This window comes from Neopsephotus bourkii, unplaced genomic scaffold, assembly GCF_033783945.1.
Source record: "Neopsephotus bourkii isolate Nb327-2 ecotype Australia unplaced genomic scaffold, CSIRO-AGI_Nbou_v1 NB_1433, whole genome shotgun sequence".
In the NCBI taxonomy this organism is placed as follows: domain Eukaryota; kingdom Metazoa; phylum Chordata; class Aves; order Psittaciformes; family Psittacidae; genus Neopsephotus; species Neopsephotus bourkii.
The window spans coordinates 6,453,913-6,473,435 of NW_026901910.1; the positions used below are offsets into that span (position 1 = coordinate 6,453,913).

At 46.7% G+C, this 19,523-nt stretch overlaps 1 long non-coding RNA gene across 1 annotated transcript; it reads left to right on the plus strand.

The window, feature by feature from the left end:
- The first annotated feature begins 2,817 nt into the window (after positions 1 to 2,817).
- LOC133220279 (uncharacterized) lies at positions 2,818 to 4,083 on the plus strand. The gene is made up of 2 exons (XR_009727687.1): positions 2,818 to 3,089; positions 3,569 to 4,083. It is a non-coding gene; the product is annotated as an uncharacterized LOC133220279 (long non-coding RNA).
- Positions 4,084 to 19,523: the final 15,440 nt, after the last annotated feature.

The window sequence follows — 19,523 nt, forward strand, 5'->3', positions numbered from 1 at the left end:
GCATGGACCTGGGATCTTGTAAAGCTTTCTAGGCCTCCAGAAATGAAGCTTTTCCTTCTGCTCTGTTTTTTAAACCAGCTCCACAAACCCCAGATTTGAGTTCTTTGAGTTTGGTGGAACAGAGCTTAACCTTCATACTCGAGGTTGGGATGTTTCCAAGCAGAGCTCGGAGAGTAGGGGTGAGGGTGATGCTCCTTTGTATGGTGATGCTCTTGTGATTGAAAGCTTGGAATTGGCGAGTGGTGACCCTGAGATCTCTCCTCTTAGATCTCCTGGTCACAAAGGGCTCTCTTTGTGGGCTGTGAGGCCAGGTCAGAGCAGCACAGCTACTCCCTTCCTCCTGCTGAGCTGCTGCGGTGTGAGGAGATGGTTGAGGACAGGGCCTTCTTCCCATCGAAAAGAGTTTTGTCTCTTTAACACTGCTTTGCTGAGCAGAAAACTATTCCAAGCCAAGGAAAACAGGGCTCCTTTGGTAATTGGAAGTTTGCTTCCAAACAATCCATAACAAATGCCATAAAGTACCAATCTATTCAGAGAATTAATTGGAGACACTTAGGAGAAATTAATAATGAATGTTCAAGTGAGAGTTTCCTTTTGAGCTTTGCATCAAGAACACCAAGGCAAAGTAAATAGCAGAGGAATTAGAGTAAAGCAGACAAACTGTGTGGGGAAAATTAGGTATGCAAAGTAGGAAAGTGCATAAATCTGCATGTTATTAATTGGGGGAGAGTTCCTGAAATTATCATATGGGCTGAATATTAAGTGTAATCAACGCAAAAACGAAATGGAGAGGTGCTGTTTGGGGGAAGATGGTACAGCAAAAGCAACTTTGGATTAGAAACCTCTTAAACATACACCTATTGTTTTGCCTCCTACAACCCGGGGGTTGTCATGAGGTATTTAACTTAGAAACAAGCAATTCGCCTTCTGGCTCATTTCTGTGCGTGCTGAAAACGGCTTCTTCAGGCCATGGTATCTCTGCTGCTGGAATTTGGGGCCTGCTTTTCAGGTGTTTAAAGCACTTGCAAGGAGCTGATGTGAACAGTGCATTTTACAGAGGATCTCCTCTTAGAATTAGTGATGAACAAAAGACTAGAGGATGTTTAGAAGGAATTTGGGTAAACCTGTATCTAAACCTGGTTATGTAACGCTCACCACTTTATCTCGGCTTGGATAGTACTGTCAGATGGAAGACACCTGCAGCACAGGCTATAGCCTTCCTATATGCTGCTGTTACCTTGACTGATGTCATTGGGTGTCCTGGAAATGCTGGAGAACATAGTTGGCAACACTAAAATTGGCTGAATCTTAACTGATGGCTCTTAAATGAGTTGTAAAATTGCTCTGTCAGTTGTTAGTGCAGTAAAGTCATTTGATCTTCATCAGCCTGGCTGAGGAGTTAGCTACAAAAGAACCAGCTTAGGAGCTGTTCCTGCATTTTCTTCTCATCCGTCTCTTTCTTTTCTTCCTCCTTCAGGCACAAAGGTGTTTACTGAAATGCCCAAGGACTTGGATTTATTTCCAACCCATCACTTGGTCATAAACTTCCATTATTCATAAGGTAGCTTCTTCCACTTTATCTTTTGCAAATAGTGCTCTTCAGGAGCATGTGATGAGCTATCCAGTAATGAAACTCTTGTGCTCAGAATTACTTGGAGCTTGCTGCTCTTAGGAAGAGTCTGTGAAATTGGTCCTACCTTAATTCTTGTGTGCTGGAGTTTGGTGAGGGTTTAGCTTTGCCCTCTGGAAATGCAACAGAGGGATTCTGTGTTACTGCTCGTAGTACAGGCTGGGAGATTGCCATCTAAAACTGGGAGTCATACCAAGGTCTTCCATGCATCCAAAGCCAGAAGTCTCTCCAAGTGACCGGAAAGTCTGGAGAGAGCTGTCTCACCAGTGCTTTTAGTGCTGGGATGCAAAGCTGTGTTGGTTCTCTCTGGCCTGGAGACATGCATCCTGCAAGTATCTGAACCATCCTGGTTCCTGTATTGTCAGCTTGGGGTGGGGGGAAGATGTGGAGTGTCACCTTCAGAGCAACTGGTGTCTGAAAGGATAACACTGGCCTGTAGCTGTTGGAGCTGTAATGACTTTGTTCCAGTTTATATTCTAGGATTTGGAATGTCCTTCTCCTGTGTTGCATTTGGGAGAATACCCTTGAGATGCTGCTGACCAGATCCTTGTTATGCTGTTCTTGATTAATGGCATCATCTCCTTCCCTTGATGTCAATGCATGTTTGTGTTGCACAGCTTGCCAATCTCAGTGCTCAGGCTGGAATTGTCACAAGGAATGCAATGTAAGTAAGAAGCTATTTAAGGAGCTATAGTGCAGCAAAGCAAATGGCAAATGCTTGCTTCTGTGCTCTCTCATACTAGTATTAAATCCCCACATAGTATGTGTTTTTTCCAATTAAGTTTGAAGTATCACTTACATTATTCTCAAGCATGGATCTAAAAACTAAACTTGCCAAATACATGGCTTGACTGAGCTGTTAAAGGAAAATCTTTGGGGCTTTCTGCATTTCCCTGGAAAAATTGCTCTGGAGAAGTATTATAATGGATGAAACAGGAAATTAATGTGTGGCTGTGTTAGAGTAAGTGTGAAGAGATGAAATTCCTGCTGCCTCACATTTTATTATGAGCTTGAAATATGACAGTGTTAAGATGTTAAGGCAAATGACAACAGGATTTCTGAACAGGCTTCAGGGAGGATGGGGAATAGAGATGGGAAAGAGTCCAAAAGGGACCTTTCTTATTAGCATCATTCAGTTGTGCACTTGCTCTCCCCTTTTCCAGCCCTGTCTGTTGGTTCAGAATGGGTATCCTGCCTGTTGCTCCATCTCCTCATGGGGGTCCAAGAGCTCTGGGGTGGCATTCAAAGTGGTGATTATTTATGCAAGGAGAAGTTTCTAATTGGATACCTTGTTGAGCAGCAACTCCCCTTAAAAGAAACGATGGGGACTGCTAATGGAAAGAAGTTACAATCCCTTTACAAATCAATCCACTTGAACCAGAGCACCTCTGATAGAAATAGAATTGTTCTTCTGGAAAGGCTTTATGTACATCCAACAGGAATGGCAGCACCAGCTGAGGTGAGTCCTGGTTGCAGGCTTGTGAGAGGTACCTGACATCTCCGAGTCAGGCTTTCACTAGACCAGCCCTGCTTTGTCTCTCCACATAGCACCCAATTGGCACGAGGTATGACAGTACCTATTTCTACTGAGGTTCCCAAGTGCTTCAGTGTCACTCTAAAATGTAAAACATCGTGTGTGAGGACAGGGAGAGGAGGCAATCTGTGCAGAAGGCATGTTGGAACAGACAGGGCCAGGTAAGCAGCTGACAGTGCTGTCAAGTCATCCCTGTATCAGCATAACTGGTTGCTGGTGACACCCGTGGGTAAATGTCCCCCTCGGAGGGACTGTGCCTCGCTGGTGGCACCTACCAGCTGGTGGTGTGTAACCAAGATGGGAATCATGACAGACCTCACCCTGTAAGTTCACAATGAGCTGTAAAACCTCACTGCAGAGATGCCTTTCATCTTCTGAGATGCACTTTGCTCTCTGAATTCCAGGCATGAAGAACGGTGCAAAGGCAGAAGTTGAGCTGTCATCATGCTGGCAGCACAACTTTGAGAAGACACCTCTTTAGAGGCTGTGGACCTGGAACCTCGCTCTACAGCCTTCTGAGGGAATGAAGGAATACTGCCACAGCACAGGCTTATGGAAGAGTTGATGTGTAAGAGGTAAAACCTGTTATTTACAGCCTGCTCTAAGGCTTTGTAAGATGAGTGTTGGAAGCTCAAGTGCTCTCTCCATGTGCCCTATTTTTTGACCAGTGGTAGGAAGAAAGAATAAAGTAGGACTTTCCAAGAGTGATGCTTTCCTGCAGTTCCAAGAACTGGGTCATGAGTTGAGTTTCAAGCTTGCACCTGCACATGTGATACAGTCAGAGCCATACAGCTGCAAGCCTGGTTTTCCCAAGAAAAAAGCCTGTTTCCATTGTGGGGGATTGTATTTCCTTACATAAAAGATGAGATCCCATGCTACTTTTTTGTGAGATAAATCCTCTTGTGGCTCTGGTTTGACACTGATTGGTTATGGCAAGTCTTAACCTTTCTGTCTTGCCTCCAAAAGTGACTCTTAAATTGTTTGCCTTGGTATTGACTTTGTGGAGACTCAGTTACAAATGGGCTAAAGAATTTGCACAGTGTCAATGTGTGCTGCTTCTTGCCTTCAAATAGGAGCTTTTTTGCATGGTTTAGCTGGCTAACATGTCTTTTTTATTCTTGAACTAGAGATGTTGAATGTTAGTTGAACCCTTCAGGCTCCAGCTTGCTTGAGATCTGCCCTCTGGTTTCTCTCTGCTGGCTCTGAAGGTAGTTTGTAATGTAGTGTTAGAGCTGAATGGGTCTTTCTGTTTTCGTTAGAATCACAGAATCAACCAGGTTGGAAAGGACCTTTAGGATCATTGAGTCCAACCTTTACTCCAGCACTGCCAAAGCCACCACTAACCCAAGGAGGGCTTCATCTGCACAGTTAGGGTTCTGTTTTCTGGCTATGCCAGAGACCTGTTTACAGTGGGGAGACGCAGCATAAATATCCTGGTTGTGAGCTTCCTTCCTGATGCAGTGTGGTCCCTTTGGCATGGGATTGCCCCTATGGAAGCAGGTGACCTAGCAGCAAGTCCTGCAAGACTGTTTCAGGGCATCTCACCCGGTGTTGTGCCCAAGTCCCTTTGCTGCAATGCTGGAGTGTGTAATGCATCCATGGGCTGCCTTGCCAGAGGTGGAACAAGGAAACAAAAAGCTTTGAATGTGTTGAGCACACTGCTTCTGTCCCCCTGTGGCCCTACAGCAGCATCTAATGTGTTTGTAGAGAGCTGAGCTGGGGCTTGTTCATTAGTGTCCCTGCTTGATCCCAATGGCTGGTGCCTGCTTGTCAGGTCAGATGGGCCGTGAAAGGAGGCAGAAGTGCTGCCTTTCCTAATGAACTGTCTCAAATGAGTACCAATTACAGCATGAAACCAGCTCCACTCCTGAACCAGCCACATGCTGCTTTAGAGGCTACTACATTACAGACTGCAATGGGGAAGGAGCCATCAGCAGGGAGCAGTTATAGCACAGTGGCCTTGCTCTTGGCTTGTGTTGGCTCAAATGGTCAAGAGGGGGGAAGAATGAATGTAGAACCATGAAGAAACGGCATGAGTTCACACTTCCTTGTCAGGACTGGGGTTTATAAGCTCTTAAAAGAAAGCAAGCTCGCCCACAGGGAGCTTTTGCTTGATACTTGAGTCGGGTGTGAGGAAAAGGAAAGCAAAGATGTGGCAGTGTTTGAAAGCTCCATTAGAGGCAGGACTTTAGCTTGGGTTAAACTTCTCTAGGATGAATAACTCCAGCAGGCAGCCCCCGAAGCAAGAACAGCTCCTTGTCCTGATGGGGCCTCTTCACAGGAGCGTTTTCCAGGCAAGGCTGTATCAGTCACTCTTGCCCTTGTGGCAAGCTGCTAACAAATGCAGCAGGCTATATTGTACCACCAAGGAACCAATGGTTCTCTCATGCCACTGGGCTTCTTTTGTGTCTTTTCAGTTGATTTAATACTTCAGAGAGGGTATTTGGCAGTGAGGAAGGGAGGACTGTGGGATGTTGGTTGGAGTCTATGTAAAATAACACTAGAAGCTCACATAAACAACACTCCTAGCTTTCCTATGCACGGCATAAACCTTGGTGCGTGCTGTGTGGTGCTAAAGGGATCACAGAATCATAGAACAGCTAGGGTTGGACAGGCCCTTAAGAACATCCAGTTCCAACCCCCCTGCCATGAGCAGAGACAACTGACACTAAACCAGGTCACCCAAGGTTTTGTCCAACAGGGGAATATGTGATTCCCCTAAATACAACCGTGTTCCTGTGCCTGAACCAGTTTGGAATGGGAGATTCTCTGGAATACCTCCCATTGCCTTGGAAAATGGGGCAGTTGAGACAATCTTTGAGTATTTTCCAGTATTAGTATCTTCTGTAGCTCCCTTTACTCCAGTGATCATCTGAGGGGGGGGAAACCCAACCCACAACTAAAGAATTAGTATCTGCAAAGGGGAAGTAATTGTAAATTCCAGGGCCGAGATTTCCTTTCCTTTGCTAACACATTCCCTGGGAAATAACGGGCTGAGTGACTGCTACCAGAGCAGAATGCAGAGCGTGTGCCTTGAGTCCTAAAGGAATTGATTGTTGGGATGTTTTGTTCTTGGATTGCTCTGTAATTTGCTAATGCTGCTCCAAACACAGCGGCTGCAGCGAGGAAATATGATCCCATTCTGCCTGCTTTAGTCTCTCTTCACTGGTTACCAGTTCATTTGCAGTTGATTTGGCAGTTCTTTTAATTTAGATTTGATTCTGGGTGCTTGTATTCTCATTTCTCAGTTGCTCTATTGTTATGCAAAACCACGCATTCATCAGCAAAGGACTTTGTTCTATTCTAGCAGCGGTGAGAGGCAAAAGCCTCCTTCAGGCTGTTCCCTTGACTTCTATGGGCTGTCTGGTGCCTTCCCTAGAGTCTTCCATTCTGAGTCAGGATGATGACACCATGGTTTAGGTGTGACATTGGGGATGGGACATGCGGAAGCCACTCGGGAGGGTTTGGGCTACCTGGTTGTGGCATAGGGAAGCAGAAGGAGCAGGAGTGGAGCTTTGTGTTCTTGCTTTTCCTTTGTGAAGCTGACCTGCTGTGGTCTTGAGATGTGCAACCTTCATATGCAAGAATACATCAGTAACCTTATTCTTCCCCTGAAGAAGGAATGCAAAGGTTAGAGTTCCCTAGGTTTCACTGCTCCATCATGCATTTTATCCTACTGAGGACAGCTTATTCTCTGTTAGGTAGGATGCAGAGCTCCCTCCAGAAGTAGGCCAGATTTGTTAACTCTCTTTGGGCCCCTTGCTGCTGTTCTTTCCCCAACCGCTGTGTCCTTTGGGTTATTAATAGTTGTTCTTATTGCCTTCAAAAGAGCTGGGTTTCCATGCCTGCTGTGACATTTAAAAACGATAGCATCCTTCTTCTGAGCTTGTATTGCTCAGGCTTTGGTAGGAGTTTGAACTGTAATTTTCCTGTTCTAATGCATTTGATACTGAAATGGCTTTTGGGCTGGTGGTGCACATCTTGGTGTTCAAAAGTACAGGCTGAAGAAGGAAATAAAACCCCCTGCTTGGAAAATGATTCTCTCGTACTTCTCCCTGAATGCAATTAATTTGCCAGGGCTCTTTCTTAGCTGAGATCCCACGGCCCCAGCTCCCAAACCTGTGTTTTGCTGTTCTTGTCTCGGTGTGGAACGTTGAGCTGCAGTTCAGTTTCCTGAAGGGGCTCAATTCTTGCCCTTCCAAAGGCTGCAATGTCAAGAGGGACTCAGAGTATGAAAGCAAATGATTGGGAACATGAGTCACCATGGCAGCCCAGCCAGGCAGCATTAGTGCTTTGCAAACTGGCACTAGGAGGGGGAACACTTCCCATTTGGTCAAGCATCGGTCCTGTAACACATCCTCTACTTCAGATTTTACAGGAACCTGTGGCAAAGCCAATGCAGTACCAATACAGGTACTTTTTTAGTAACAAGTACCTGTAAACCACCTGAAAATCAGCTTATTCTTCTGTTTGGCATCTTATGCTGCCTTGGCCTTTTGGCTTCTGTTTCCTTAAACACCAGCAGCTCTTCCCAGTGCCTTTAAAAGAAGGGGGGGATTTAGTGTGACCATAGCCTGGAAGTCCAGAAATCCATTTCCTTGATGCACTGTGGATACTCCGTATGATTTCAGACAAGCCCATTTAATTCCCTGTGTCAGTGTCCAGCATGGAAAAGGGGGATAATAGTGGCCTGCCTAAGCACCTAGCATGGGATATGGTAAACCCTGTACCATGCCAGCTATCAAATGGCTTTCTTAATGTTTTCAGCTCGTAATCTCTTCAGAGATAGGATTTCACAGTGCATCCATTCCTCATTTCTCTTGAAATCAGCCATCATTTATTGCTCCAAAGTAGAAGTCTGCCTCTTTCTAGCCTGTCAGCAGCCACTTGGACAGGAGAGCTCTGTCCAGCCTGTGTGTGTCTAACTTGTCAGTCTGAGTGATCAGAGACTATTTCTGAGCTTGAGGAGGGAAGGTAAAGTGTGCTTTATGTTTTCCTGAGTCAGCAGCACTAGCATTCCAGACCACTGAGCCTTCAGTAGCTTTCATACCATGCTATCAATCAAGTCTTCACTTTAGAAAGACCAAAACCTATATGCTAGGCTTTACAGAACAAGCTAGCCCTGAGTCTATGAGAGTTCTTTGAAACACAGCAGACTTTGAATTGGATCCAGCTTCATCATAATAACTCAAAATGAAGCCAGACTCAGTGTTGGATGGCTCAGGATGGGACTCTTTAATACTGCTTTGGGCTCGCAGTGCCCAAACCTTAAAACTTGGTGGTGAGTACCTTCCAGATCTCAACTTCATACCCCGAACCAGAACTCTTATCCAGGAAATGTGGGAAGTCAAAACCAGTGAGGGTGGGAAGTTCTGGACATAAGCAGCTATTTGGGATCCAGATAGGAATCCTTGCTGACATATTCTGCTAGTGTTCTGCACTTCTGTCCACTTCACGTGGCTCAAAATGGCAAGATTAAAGCAGTGACTTGCTGGATGATCAAACCCTGCTTCACGATTCAAATGACTCAGTAATGGTCAAGGTCACACTAATGAATTACTCTGCTCTTGCTCAAGCCAACAAAGGAGAACACAGGAGACTTCTGCACAAGCAGAAAGGAATGCTTGAAAAGGGCAGCCTAAAGAGCAAAGCTTGACATGGATCCTGTACCTTGGGCAGCCACTCACATGCCTGTGAAGTGAGGCTGTGATGTCCTGCTATCCCAAAATGGATAGCCTAGAGTAAAAGCTAATGGGAAACTTGGGATTTAGCCTTTTACCAGGAGATGTGAAGCCAGATGTGTAAAGCTTTAGTCACTACTGCTGTGGGCTACTTCAGTACTAGTGACCATTTGCTTAGCAGCAACGTCTTAGTGCTGCTTGTGGTTTCCCTGAGCTTGTGAAACCCTCCCATAAAGAGAACATGTGCATGTCTCTTGTATCCTGCCTTGTCACCACTGCCAGTGCTGTGTAGATGGCCAAATGTGACACTTGGAGCTGGGAAAAAGGAAAGGGACAGGCATTCTGTGCTTTTCCTGCCTTGGAGGCAGCACCAGTTTGGAGTTCAGTGCTATGCAATGTTGCTGTTGTTCAGTTCAGTTCAGCTGTTGGCTGCTGTGCAGCTAAATGCATCACAAAGGGGAAACTAGGGTCCAAGCCAAACTGGCTTCTCAGTACAAAAGGCCTGGCAGTTGGTGGTATCACAAAGCGTTTTGGCTGTGGTCTGGCTGCAGAGAGCCTTTAAAATCAATGCTAAACTATTAGTCAGTTGGAAGACTTTAAGAGAGGAATGGTACATCCCTTACATCAGGGGCTGGGGGGTTAGTCTGGAGAAGGAAAAACGATGAGTGAAAACCATCTTCTGGTAGAAAATGGTGTGAGTGACTGTGGCTTCTAAAGGAAACCTGAGCACAGAAACCTAAATACAAAATGCTGTGCTCCTGAAGTGGAAACCAGAATGGGTAAAAAGCCAGAGAAAACACGGAGGTTGGGTTCAGGCCTTTTTCTCCCTACCAGATGTTCTTCATTCAGTGGAATTTCACTATTCTTTCTTCCTTGAAGTTCCAGTAAGGGAATCTAGCATGGGAGTTGGTATTAGTCTTTCCTCAGCAAGCTGGATGATGTGGAATGGGTCCAGCTGTTAGAGGCACTGACACATCTTCCTACAAGAGACTTGCTGCTGTGGTGGTGGCTGAAGGATTGGAACAGTTGGAACTCTTTCAGGGCTCATCTCCAAACAGGGAATTCCAGGTCCCATCCATCAGCTTTGGGGTTCTTTTGACAGAAAGTGTCTGGATGAAAAGCACTTTTTAATAAACAAGGGTCCAAATTGTGCTGTTCTTGCTCATGATGAAGAATAGAGCAGTAAAAGTAGATTATTGGCCCAGAACTGAGTTTCCAGGTGTTAAAGAATATGCCCAGGTCCATTGCCATGGGTAAAGAACAGTTCCAAGAGCTCCTGAAGCGTAGCAAAGGAATTCATTGCTACTTTCAGGAGTCATGGCCAAGCATTTGAGGTCCCTGCAGGATGTCCTAGAGGGGAGATGTGAGCCCTGTGACATCTGTGCCCAAGTCGGGGCCTCCTCCCCTCATCACACCAAATCTCCTTGCCTTTTCCACTGGTGCCAGCTGAGCAGGCACGGGAGAGCTGCTGGTGGCTGGAAGGAGCAAGGGTGGGAGCCCCAGCAGTCTCCTGAGGGAAGTGGTGAGACAGGAATGGCAGCGACAGGGAGAGGCTAAATGAAGATAAATGAGGAGCTGAGACAAAACAGACAAAACCAGAAGAGTGTGAGGGAGACGCAGGGGTTTGGATTGGACCGCAGTAACAAGGCAGCTGATCTGAGCTGGGGATCAAACACTGTCACAATGCTGAAAGGTACAAACCAACCACAAGTTCTCCCCAAGAACCAAAGCCTGCTTTGTAAGCAGTGAATTGCTGTGAAAAGCTGTGCTTGGGTTTGGTTTTGTGGCAAACGCAGCTCAAAAGGGAAAGAACTGGGGAGAAGCAGGCACTGAGTTTGCATTTTACAGCGAGCATGCAATGATAAAGAAGGAAACCAGAAAGCCTTTGCAATGAAATGTTTTCTTTCTAACAGTCAGTGAGCTGACAATTGTTCCTTCATGCTCTCCGCTCGTCTGTCCCCGTTGTTTGAGGAGCTCCCCTCCTGCTCCAGTCCCCGGAACCAGTGAGATATGCCGTGCCAGGAGATGCTCAGAGGCTTGTTTGACACAGCTGCTATGGCAGTGCTGATAACAGGGCAGCTCTGCTTTAGTGGAGTCCTCTCAGACAAATGGCCGGGGAAGGGGGGAGAGTTGCAGCAGAATTAATTGCTACCTGGCACACAATTTCATGCTAGGCTAAACAGGGATTAGAAACTTCCAGGGGCTGGTTCACAACCCAGGCTTTGGGTTTAGAAGGGGAGGGTGTGAGAGAGAAATAGCAGGGAGTTCTCTCAAGATGTGGCTACAAACCTCTCCTATAAAGAAGGTGTTTGGGTGGTCTGAACCAAGCGAAACTCGTGTGGGACAGTTTGCTGCTGATAATCAAAGAAGCACTTGGCTTCCTGCTGTGGCTTCCTGGGGATGTATGCAACTTGGGCATGGGAGAGGGATAACAGCAGGAGAGGGAACGAATGTTAGGGTATCTTAGTACCTTACAGATAAGGATGTAGCATGGGATCCAAAGCTGCGCACAAACACTGAAAACAAAGGAATCTACTTGGTCTCTGAAGGGCTCTGCAGTGTTTTAGCCTGTGGCTGAATGTTTCTGCTTTGTATGATGCACTTTGGCATTTAAGCAGCACACAGAGGAAAGATTCTTTCGAATGCAGCATTTCTGTGGATTAAATGTTCATGGATAGTGTCCTCTCTAGTGCTATCCTGATGCTTGCTGCATGGAGATAGCTGTTTTAAAGGGGTTAATTGGGTAGTATGCATTCGATATTCAGGTACTCCAGTGAAACAGCAGATGGAACTGGGTACTTGCAGAGATGCTCATGTCGAATAGGAGGTGCTGAAGTTAGGGAGTTCTGGGACTCGGAGTTCAGGTCCTGCTGTGCTGTGTCTTCTTTGAGCAAAGCACTGAAAGGAAGATCCGTAGAAGCTTTTAGTGTTGCAGCTGCAGCACGGCCACCCTGGAAGGTAAATGGTCATGGAGCAGAGCAGAAGCCACTCAACCGCTGGTGGCTTTTGCCTCCAATTGAAGGCAAAGCCTTAAATCTGGGTTGAACCATGTCAGAATACCCCAGCATGTTGTAAATGCTTGAACGGGTAGGAGTGTACCTTGGTTAGCACATGAGAGCACCCCAAAAATGCTCTTCCCTTGGTGCTGACATCACATGCCTTAAGGTTGGTCCAGCTGTTCAGAGTCCATTCTTTCAAGGGGTTGAATTCAGACCTCTTTTCATTCCAATAGCTTCTGTTCACTTTTGCCATTGACTTTCTAAATCTCAGCCCTATTTCCAGGGGGAATACAGCACACTCTCCAGGGCTACATCCAGTCTGGTTGCAGGGAACTGAAGAGATGAAGCTTCTTCACTTGCCTTTAAGCTCTGAAGTTATTGTTAAATAGCCTGCTCCTTTGAACAAAGGCTGTGCTGTACATAACAACCTCTCTTCTGTGCTATTGAGTCACTGCCATTCAGGAAGTGGCACTAAAAAATACATTTAAGTGATTTTTTCATGCTTGCTAAACTGTCTGACGCTTACAGGAAACAAAAGTAAGACAAAGCAGCTATCCAGGGCTTTAAGCTTAGAAATGAGAAATAATAGGTTTGGGCACACTATGGAGGATAACTCAGTAGTGTCTATTTAACACTGTTCTCTTCCTAGAGAACAATTGTAGCTGTTACAAGGCACCTCTTGAACTCAGATTGTTCTTGTACAATGCCAAGCTTCCAGGGCTAAACAAACAGCCAGGTATCTGTGTCCATAACTGCAACAGGAGTCCAAGCCACAGACTGAGATGCCCCTGCAGCCAGGACCCTGTGGTGGGCCATAGTAGCTGAAAGAGGCCAAAAGCAGGGTCTTGTGAGGGATTTAGCTTTAATAAATGTCCTTTTGTCCTGATCTCAGGGAAGTGGTACAATAAGTCAGGGATGCAGAAAGAAACTAATGGGCAGCATCAGTTGGCCAAGGTCATCCCCTTTCCTTGGTGAGGTGCTAGCATACTGCTGTGCTGTAAGAGCCTGAGCTGCACATTGAGCTAACTGTGCCTTAAGCTGTTAATCCTCCCCTGTCCTGGATGGCCAGGCTCTGCTCTTGACTCTGGTAGAGTATATAAATTACACAGCCCTTAGACTTGTTGCAGCTTATGGTAAGGAAAGCATAGGTGGGAGGGGATGGATGTGTTTGATTCATCTGTCCTGGCAAAGCCAGTCCTTGCTTTTATCTGAGGATTCCATTAGAAGCATCTAATTCAGGATGAAGAGATGCAGAAATCTCACGAGTTATGTGAGGTCCCTCCATGCAGCACTGGCAGCTTTTGATAGCTTACCAGCCTGATGTTTTGGAAGGCTATGGTCTGTCTGGTCCACGTTCCTTTTCAGTCACTCCGTGTTCTGTTCCTGGCACTCACTTCAATCTTTTTTCCTTTCAGCTGCTTAGTTTGGCCTTGGAGACTTCTGACATGGTCCAGCTCCCGCAGCAAACACCTTTTACAAGGTCTTGGCAGGGCGTAAAAGAGAGTTACTCCTGCTGCTTCTGGGTGACAGAATTGATCCTGGTTTCAAGATGATGTAGGAGGCTTTTAGCTTTTCTGTCCTCTGGAACAAGAGCCTTGCTTTTATGAAGCAGGACCTGCCAAACTCTTTTCAGTATTTAGATCTCTGACCATTAGGCTGTGCCTTTTGTTTTGGTGCCTTCTGCAGGCTGAACAATGATTGTATTAAGAATCTAGATAACACAATAATGGGAGCGGTGGGGTCACAAATAAACCAGCAAATTGAAGTCAGCTCCTGCTGCTTGTCTGCTGTAGCACCAATCTTGTTTGCCAATAAAATGCAGGATGGGGGCTCTCAAAAGAAGATCTGGTGCTGTTGGGAGCCTTTTAACTTGTGATCCCTTCTGGACTATGGGCACTTGATGCATACACAGAAGTGGAGCGCTGGGGTTATCTGGACTCTTGTGTTTCGCTTTGTGCTCTTGAATCACAGTTACCTCTTCCAAATACCCTTCACAGCCCTTTAAACTCACACATGCAGAAAGAAGGGGGCAGAAACACCCCCCCACCCCCAGCTGCCATATTCAACTGGCACTAGTGTTTGAGTTCTACCTCTATGCCACTGATTTCTCAGCTACTCCTATGGAGTGACCACATTTTCCCAATACAGGGAACAATGTTTTCTCCTGTACCAGGTTTCTAGTCCTGCTATATTGAAAAGGGGAATAGATGTGCATAATACATGCCCACAGTCAAGGATGGTGTTTCCAGATGTAATCAACACACAGCACACTAATCAGGCTACGCTATAATAGAAGAGTCAATATTGAGGTAACATTCCTTCTCTGCAACTGAGATACTCTTTCAACAGAGTGTACAAGCTTGTACAGATACAACAGGTCTGTGTTTGCTTACATTTGAGCTATGGTTCTGCTGCTACAGTTTTCTGTATGAACTCCCCAGAGAGTTTTTAAGGGCTACTGTTTAAAAGCCAAGCAAATGCTCCCCCCACTTCACGCTTTATTCAAAGCTAGCAAAGGCTTCAGCTATAGGGAGTTATCCTTTGTTTTCTTCCTGTCAGTGAGAAATGAAGCTCCATTGCTGTACTATGCACACAAACTGAACAGGTTCTCCTAGGGTGAGCAGGCACCACTTCACTAGCATCAAGTGTTTGTTCTCCCATCCTGGTACCAGTGGAGATGGAATCCATCCCTCTGCCTGGGATTCCTGATACGTGTTTGTTTAATCAGTTCAGACCTTTCCTGGTCTTCCAGCTTCCAACATGCTCCTCAGCACTGCTTGTTGTGCTTGGCTCTCTGATCCTGTATCAAGCTCTGGGCACTGTTACCCATCAAAACTGCTTGTTAGCAGGCACTGCCTGGGTGAGATACAGCCAAGCACTGGGGCCCTTGCTGAGGGACCACACAACCAACCACACTTGACCACACAGTCTGAACAGGGTCATTTAGATGCCTTATAGTGAGACTACAGCATCCCTGTGTTGCTTTTCCAAACTGTTTTCCATGTTGCTGGTCTTATTCCAGCCTGGGATTGTCCTGGCAATAATGGAGCTGAAACCAGCCCTGTTTGTCGTTCTCTGTACTCAAAGATGCTTCCCTTGGTCTCTTTGGCAGATGCTCTGCACATTCGTCCTGCTTCCTCTAGGTGGTTCCAGCATCACCTGGGTCTGGTAGCTGAGCACTGGGTTCATTTTCTGCAGGGTTTTCAATCCAGCATGCTGCTGGAGCAGGAGGCAGTAGCTCTAAGTCAATAACAGCCTTTATGTGGTTGTCTGTTTATTTACTGTCCGGCAATGCACCAAACACTTTTGTTAATCCACCTTCTCCCTGTGTTTCCCAGCACTGGAGCCCTCACCATTGGCTGTTGGGTGTGATTTCAGATGTGTCTTTTGACAGCACATCTCTGGGTGATGTCCATCAGGAGCTGGAAGACACCAGGAGTTATCATTGCTGCTGGGTGCAGCTGAAAGCAAAGGGTTGTGGGCAGCAGAGGTCAAAAGGGGCTTAGTCCTTCCTGTCCCCTTCTCACTAAGGGCAATACACAGAAATAAGGGGTTTTCGGCAGTGTCTCACTAGAGTGTAATTGCCACTAACTGCACTGTAATTAGGTAATCACTGTAACAAAGGCAGCCTGAGGCAGGGTGCACCAAGCAAACGCAGCCTGTGGTGATGTGGGCTTTATGGCATTCTGGAAGCCTTGTCTGCCCTATGACAACATCCAGGGCCAGCCCTGGGCTGTGTTTTATGCATCCATGTTTACAGGGACAGCCAAAACCTGTGGGGAGCGCAGGGCAAGACAAGGATCAGTCTGTTCTTGCCTTGTTGCTTTGGCTTATCCCATGATACAAGCATCTGCCAATCAGATGGTTGGGTAGATGCCCTGACCTGGTGTACAGCAGCAGGGAAGTGTCTGGGAGGGGTGGCTCAGTGCTCTGTGTGTGGCACCCTGATTGGGATGGTGTTTGTGTGTATTGAGCATGCCACTGAGCTTGGTTGTCCTGTGTTAAACCTTGTGTTTTCTGCCATCAGTGCTCAAGTTGCTCTAGGGCTGTTCGGCTGGCTCCTGATTCTATACAAGAACCAAGAGTTGGTTTGATTCAAAGTCACAGATTTCTTTCCTTTTGCACTGAAGAGAAACCTCTATAAGCTGGTGGTGCTATTACAACTTATATCTATACAAATGAATAGCAGAACTACTCCCAGTGTGTTTTCTACCTCCTGTCTCTCCCCTAGTTTTGAGCTTTCTGTGCCTCCTTTTCCCCCTTCCTCTGGCAATGCTTGCTGGGGCTGAAGTATCTGCAATTTGGGGTATTTATGTATCACCCATTTCAAAACCTGCTGCTTTATCAGCCTTGATGGCTGAGGAAATGGTAACTAACGCCTACATGGAAACGGTGACTGATTTCAGGGTGACTTGCTCCAGCTTGTTCCGTCCCTCCCGGTGCATTCACCTGCCCTGAGGTGAGGAGTGCTGCTGCTTGCACACGCAGGAGTTTATTGCTGTTGGCTGTGAGCTGAGCAGAAGGGATTTTTGGTGTTCAAACGAAGAAGGATGCTGCTTTCCTCCTCTCTGTAGTCCTGCAGCTCCTGCAGAGCTGGCTGGGTGCTTAGGCTTGAGGTCCTCCTTCCCCTCTACTCGGCCCTGGTGAGACCTCATCTGGAATATTGTGTCCAGTTCTGGGCCCCTCAGTTTAAGAAGGACAGGGACCTGCTGGAGAGAGTCCAGCGCAGGGCAAATAAGATGATTAAGGGAGTGGAGCATCTCCCTTATGAGGAAAGACTGAGGGAGCTGGGTCTCTATAGTTTGGAGAAGAGGAGATTGAGGGGTGACCTTATTAGTGTATATAAATATATAAAGGGGGAGTGTCACGAGGATGGAGCCAGGCTCTTCTCAGTGGCAAACAATGATAGGACAAGGGGCAGTGGGTACAAACTGGAACACAAGAGGTTCCACTTAAACTTGAGAAGAAACTTCTTCTCAGTGAGGGTGACGGAACACTGGAACAGGCTGCCCAGGGAGGTTGTGGAGTCTCCTTCTCTGGAGACATTCAAAACCCGCCTGGACACGTTCCTGTGTATCCTTATCTAGGTGTTCCTGCTCCGGCAGGGGGATTGGACTGGATGAGCTTTTCAGGTCCCTTCCAATCTCTAACATACTGTGATACTGTGATACTGTGACTGACCAAACAGATGAAGAAAAACATGAGCTTTTCAAACAGAGGCAGGTGGGCTGCTTGAAGCAACAGTCAGGTTGTTGGTGGAGGGAAGATGAGTATATCTGTTCTGGAAGCTGAGCTGGTTTGTATCCCAGAGGAATATGCTGGTATTTGGTAGGCCTCCAATGCCTGCAACTGAGAAGAGGACATGCCTATTGATTTTCCTTGCTGGAGTCTCCGTGTTCCTGTGCATTGCATCCAGCAGCCCAGATTTAGAATTCAATCTGTGTCTGTTTGTTTCTTGACAGAAGAGGATGAAATAACAGCCAGGCTCTGTTTGCTTTATAGCCAGGAGTAGAGAGCTGTGTCTTACCATCAGCATAAACTGTGCCGGGGTTTGTGATGTTTCAGATGAGCGATGCTGCTGCTCTGTGGAAGTAAATCGCGGTGTTCTGGAGCGGGTCCCAGCTTCTTCTGTAGCAGTGCACTTGGAAGGAAGCACACCAGGGGCACATCTCTCTCACAGCACTAGGAGGGGCAGGCACAGAGCTGCTCATTCAAGCTTGGTGTAGAGCACAGGGATGTCAGAACCTGTTTGGAGAGGTGGGCAATTCACAATCTATACTAGCAGGGGGGTGATGTCCCATCAGAGCTCCAGTTTGGTTAAGCAGAGGTAGGACCATCTTTTAGCACAAGGTCGGCATTTCATCCCTCACATGAGACTGCAGTGAAACAGCAGATCCTTCTTTGCCTTGCTCTAGTGCATGCCACAGGAGTGAATTGGACCTGGGAGCTATCTCTACATAAATCTGAGGGTTCTATAGTGAGTTAGGGAACTGGAAACAAGGCAAAGTGAATGGAACCGTTTGTCTTCTCGTTGCTGCCTTCTATTGCATCTTCCATCTTTCCTGAGCTTGCTGAAGTACACAGAACAAGCAGGTCAACAGGGGAAGAGAATGAGAAGTGCTTGGCCTGGCGCCTGCATTTACACTGTGTTGGTGAGCTTTGAATTGGCAGTTCTTCTCTGCAACACAAGAGAATTACAGAGATTTCCAGGAACTGTTTGTAGAATAGGGAAAACCCCAAGACACATCTGAGTTCTAGTGGAGGAATTCGATGAAGGGCAGTGTAAATGCAGCAGATGGTGCTTGGCTAGGGAGGAAGGCAGGCATGGGGCCTCCCTGTACATGTTCAGCCATGGTGCTTTGAGTTCTCCCTGCGGCTGGAGATGCTCTGATATAACCTCCCATCAGGGGACTTAAACAATTCAAGGATAATGTGGCCCTTATGTTCTGGTCCCAGCTGGGAAGACTGAAGCCGTGTTGTTCCATAGGGGACTGCCCTTCCCACCAGGAGCTTTGTGTTCCCTGACCTCTGTAGCTGGCCTCAGCTCCCTTCCAGAAGGCTTGCAGAGGTGAGAAGACCCCTCAGTATCTGTACAGGCCTCTTTAGGAGGTGGTATGGAGGAAGAAGGATCTGTTTGGTTTCCAGACCCCAGTAATGTCGTGTGAGCCTTGGACTGGCTCCTGGACTGGAATTATACCAGGAATCAGACTATTTCCAAAGCCCTCATCGGTCTCTGGCTTCCAGGAAGTTATAGGAAGTATGGAACAAAGAGTATTGTAACTTACAGAGAAACTATCTTCATTGGAGCAGGTACTGAACTTCATGTTTTCCATGTTATTCCTAAAAGCATTTCGCCTTGTGCCTCCTCAAAGAGTTGTCCAGGAAAAGGAAAACTGGCCTAGCGGGCAGGGGACATTACCAGGGAGAATCCTGGCTTAGGAAGAGTCCGTCTGGGGTTTCAAACTGCAGAACAAATGGCCAGCGAGCAGGGGGCGTTTCACCTGAATGGTGAAGAAAAAGAAGATACATGGGGCCCTACGGGGTCCTTTTCATGGGGTCATCTTGTTGGGCAGCCAGACAGGTCTGCGAGATGATGGCAAGTATATTGCAAGCTCCCTCCCTAGCAGATGTTTAGGAGGTATGGATTCATTATCTCCCGTTGAAATGGGTTTCCTCACTTTTAGCATCAGTAATGCTGCAGGGGAGCTCCCATGGGATGAGCTCTGGGGCCATCTCTTCTTTCCGCAGCTGGGTGTTGGTTTCACTTCGGGCTGGATTGGCAATGATTACCTGGGAGGGGTTTGGTTACACTGAGCTTCAACAAAAGCACCACCAGATGCTCAGGGAATGTTTTAAACATAAGCTCTAAGCCTGGCTTTGTTTGAAGGGCTCTTTCCTAGTCCCCATGGCTAATGCTTGGAGTTGGCTGGCGTTCTGCTGCAGCCTTGGGATCTTGCTGAGAGGTGAGTGGATAACTTTCTCATACTGGCAGACTGCTGGTTTAGTCTGGTTTGGTTTTACTTTGGCTTTAGTGGTGCTGATATGGTTACCTCCAGAAAGCTATAAGCTAATAGAGATGGTGGTTGTGTATATATGTACACATGCAGACATGTGGCTCGTTCTGGTCATAAAGAGATGAATGTAACTGCCATTCTGCCAGTCTTTTCTGGGAATTTACT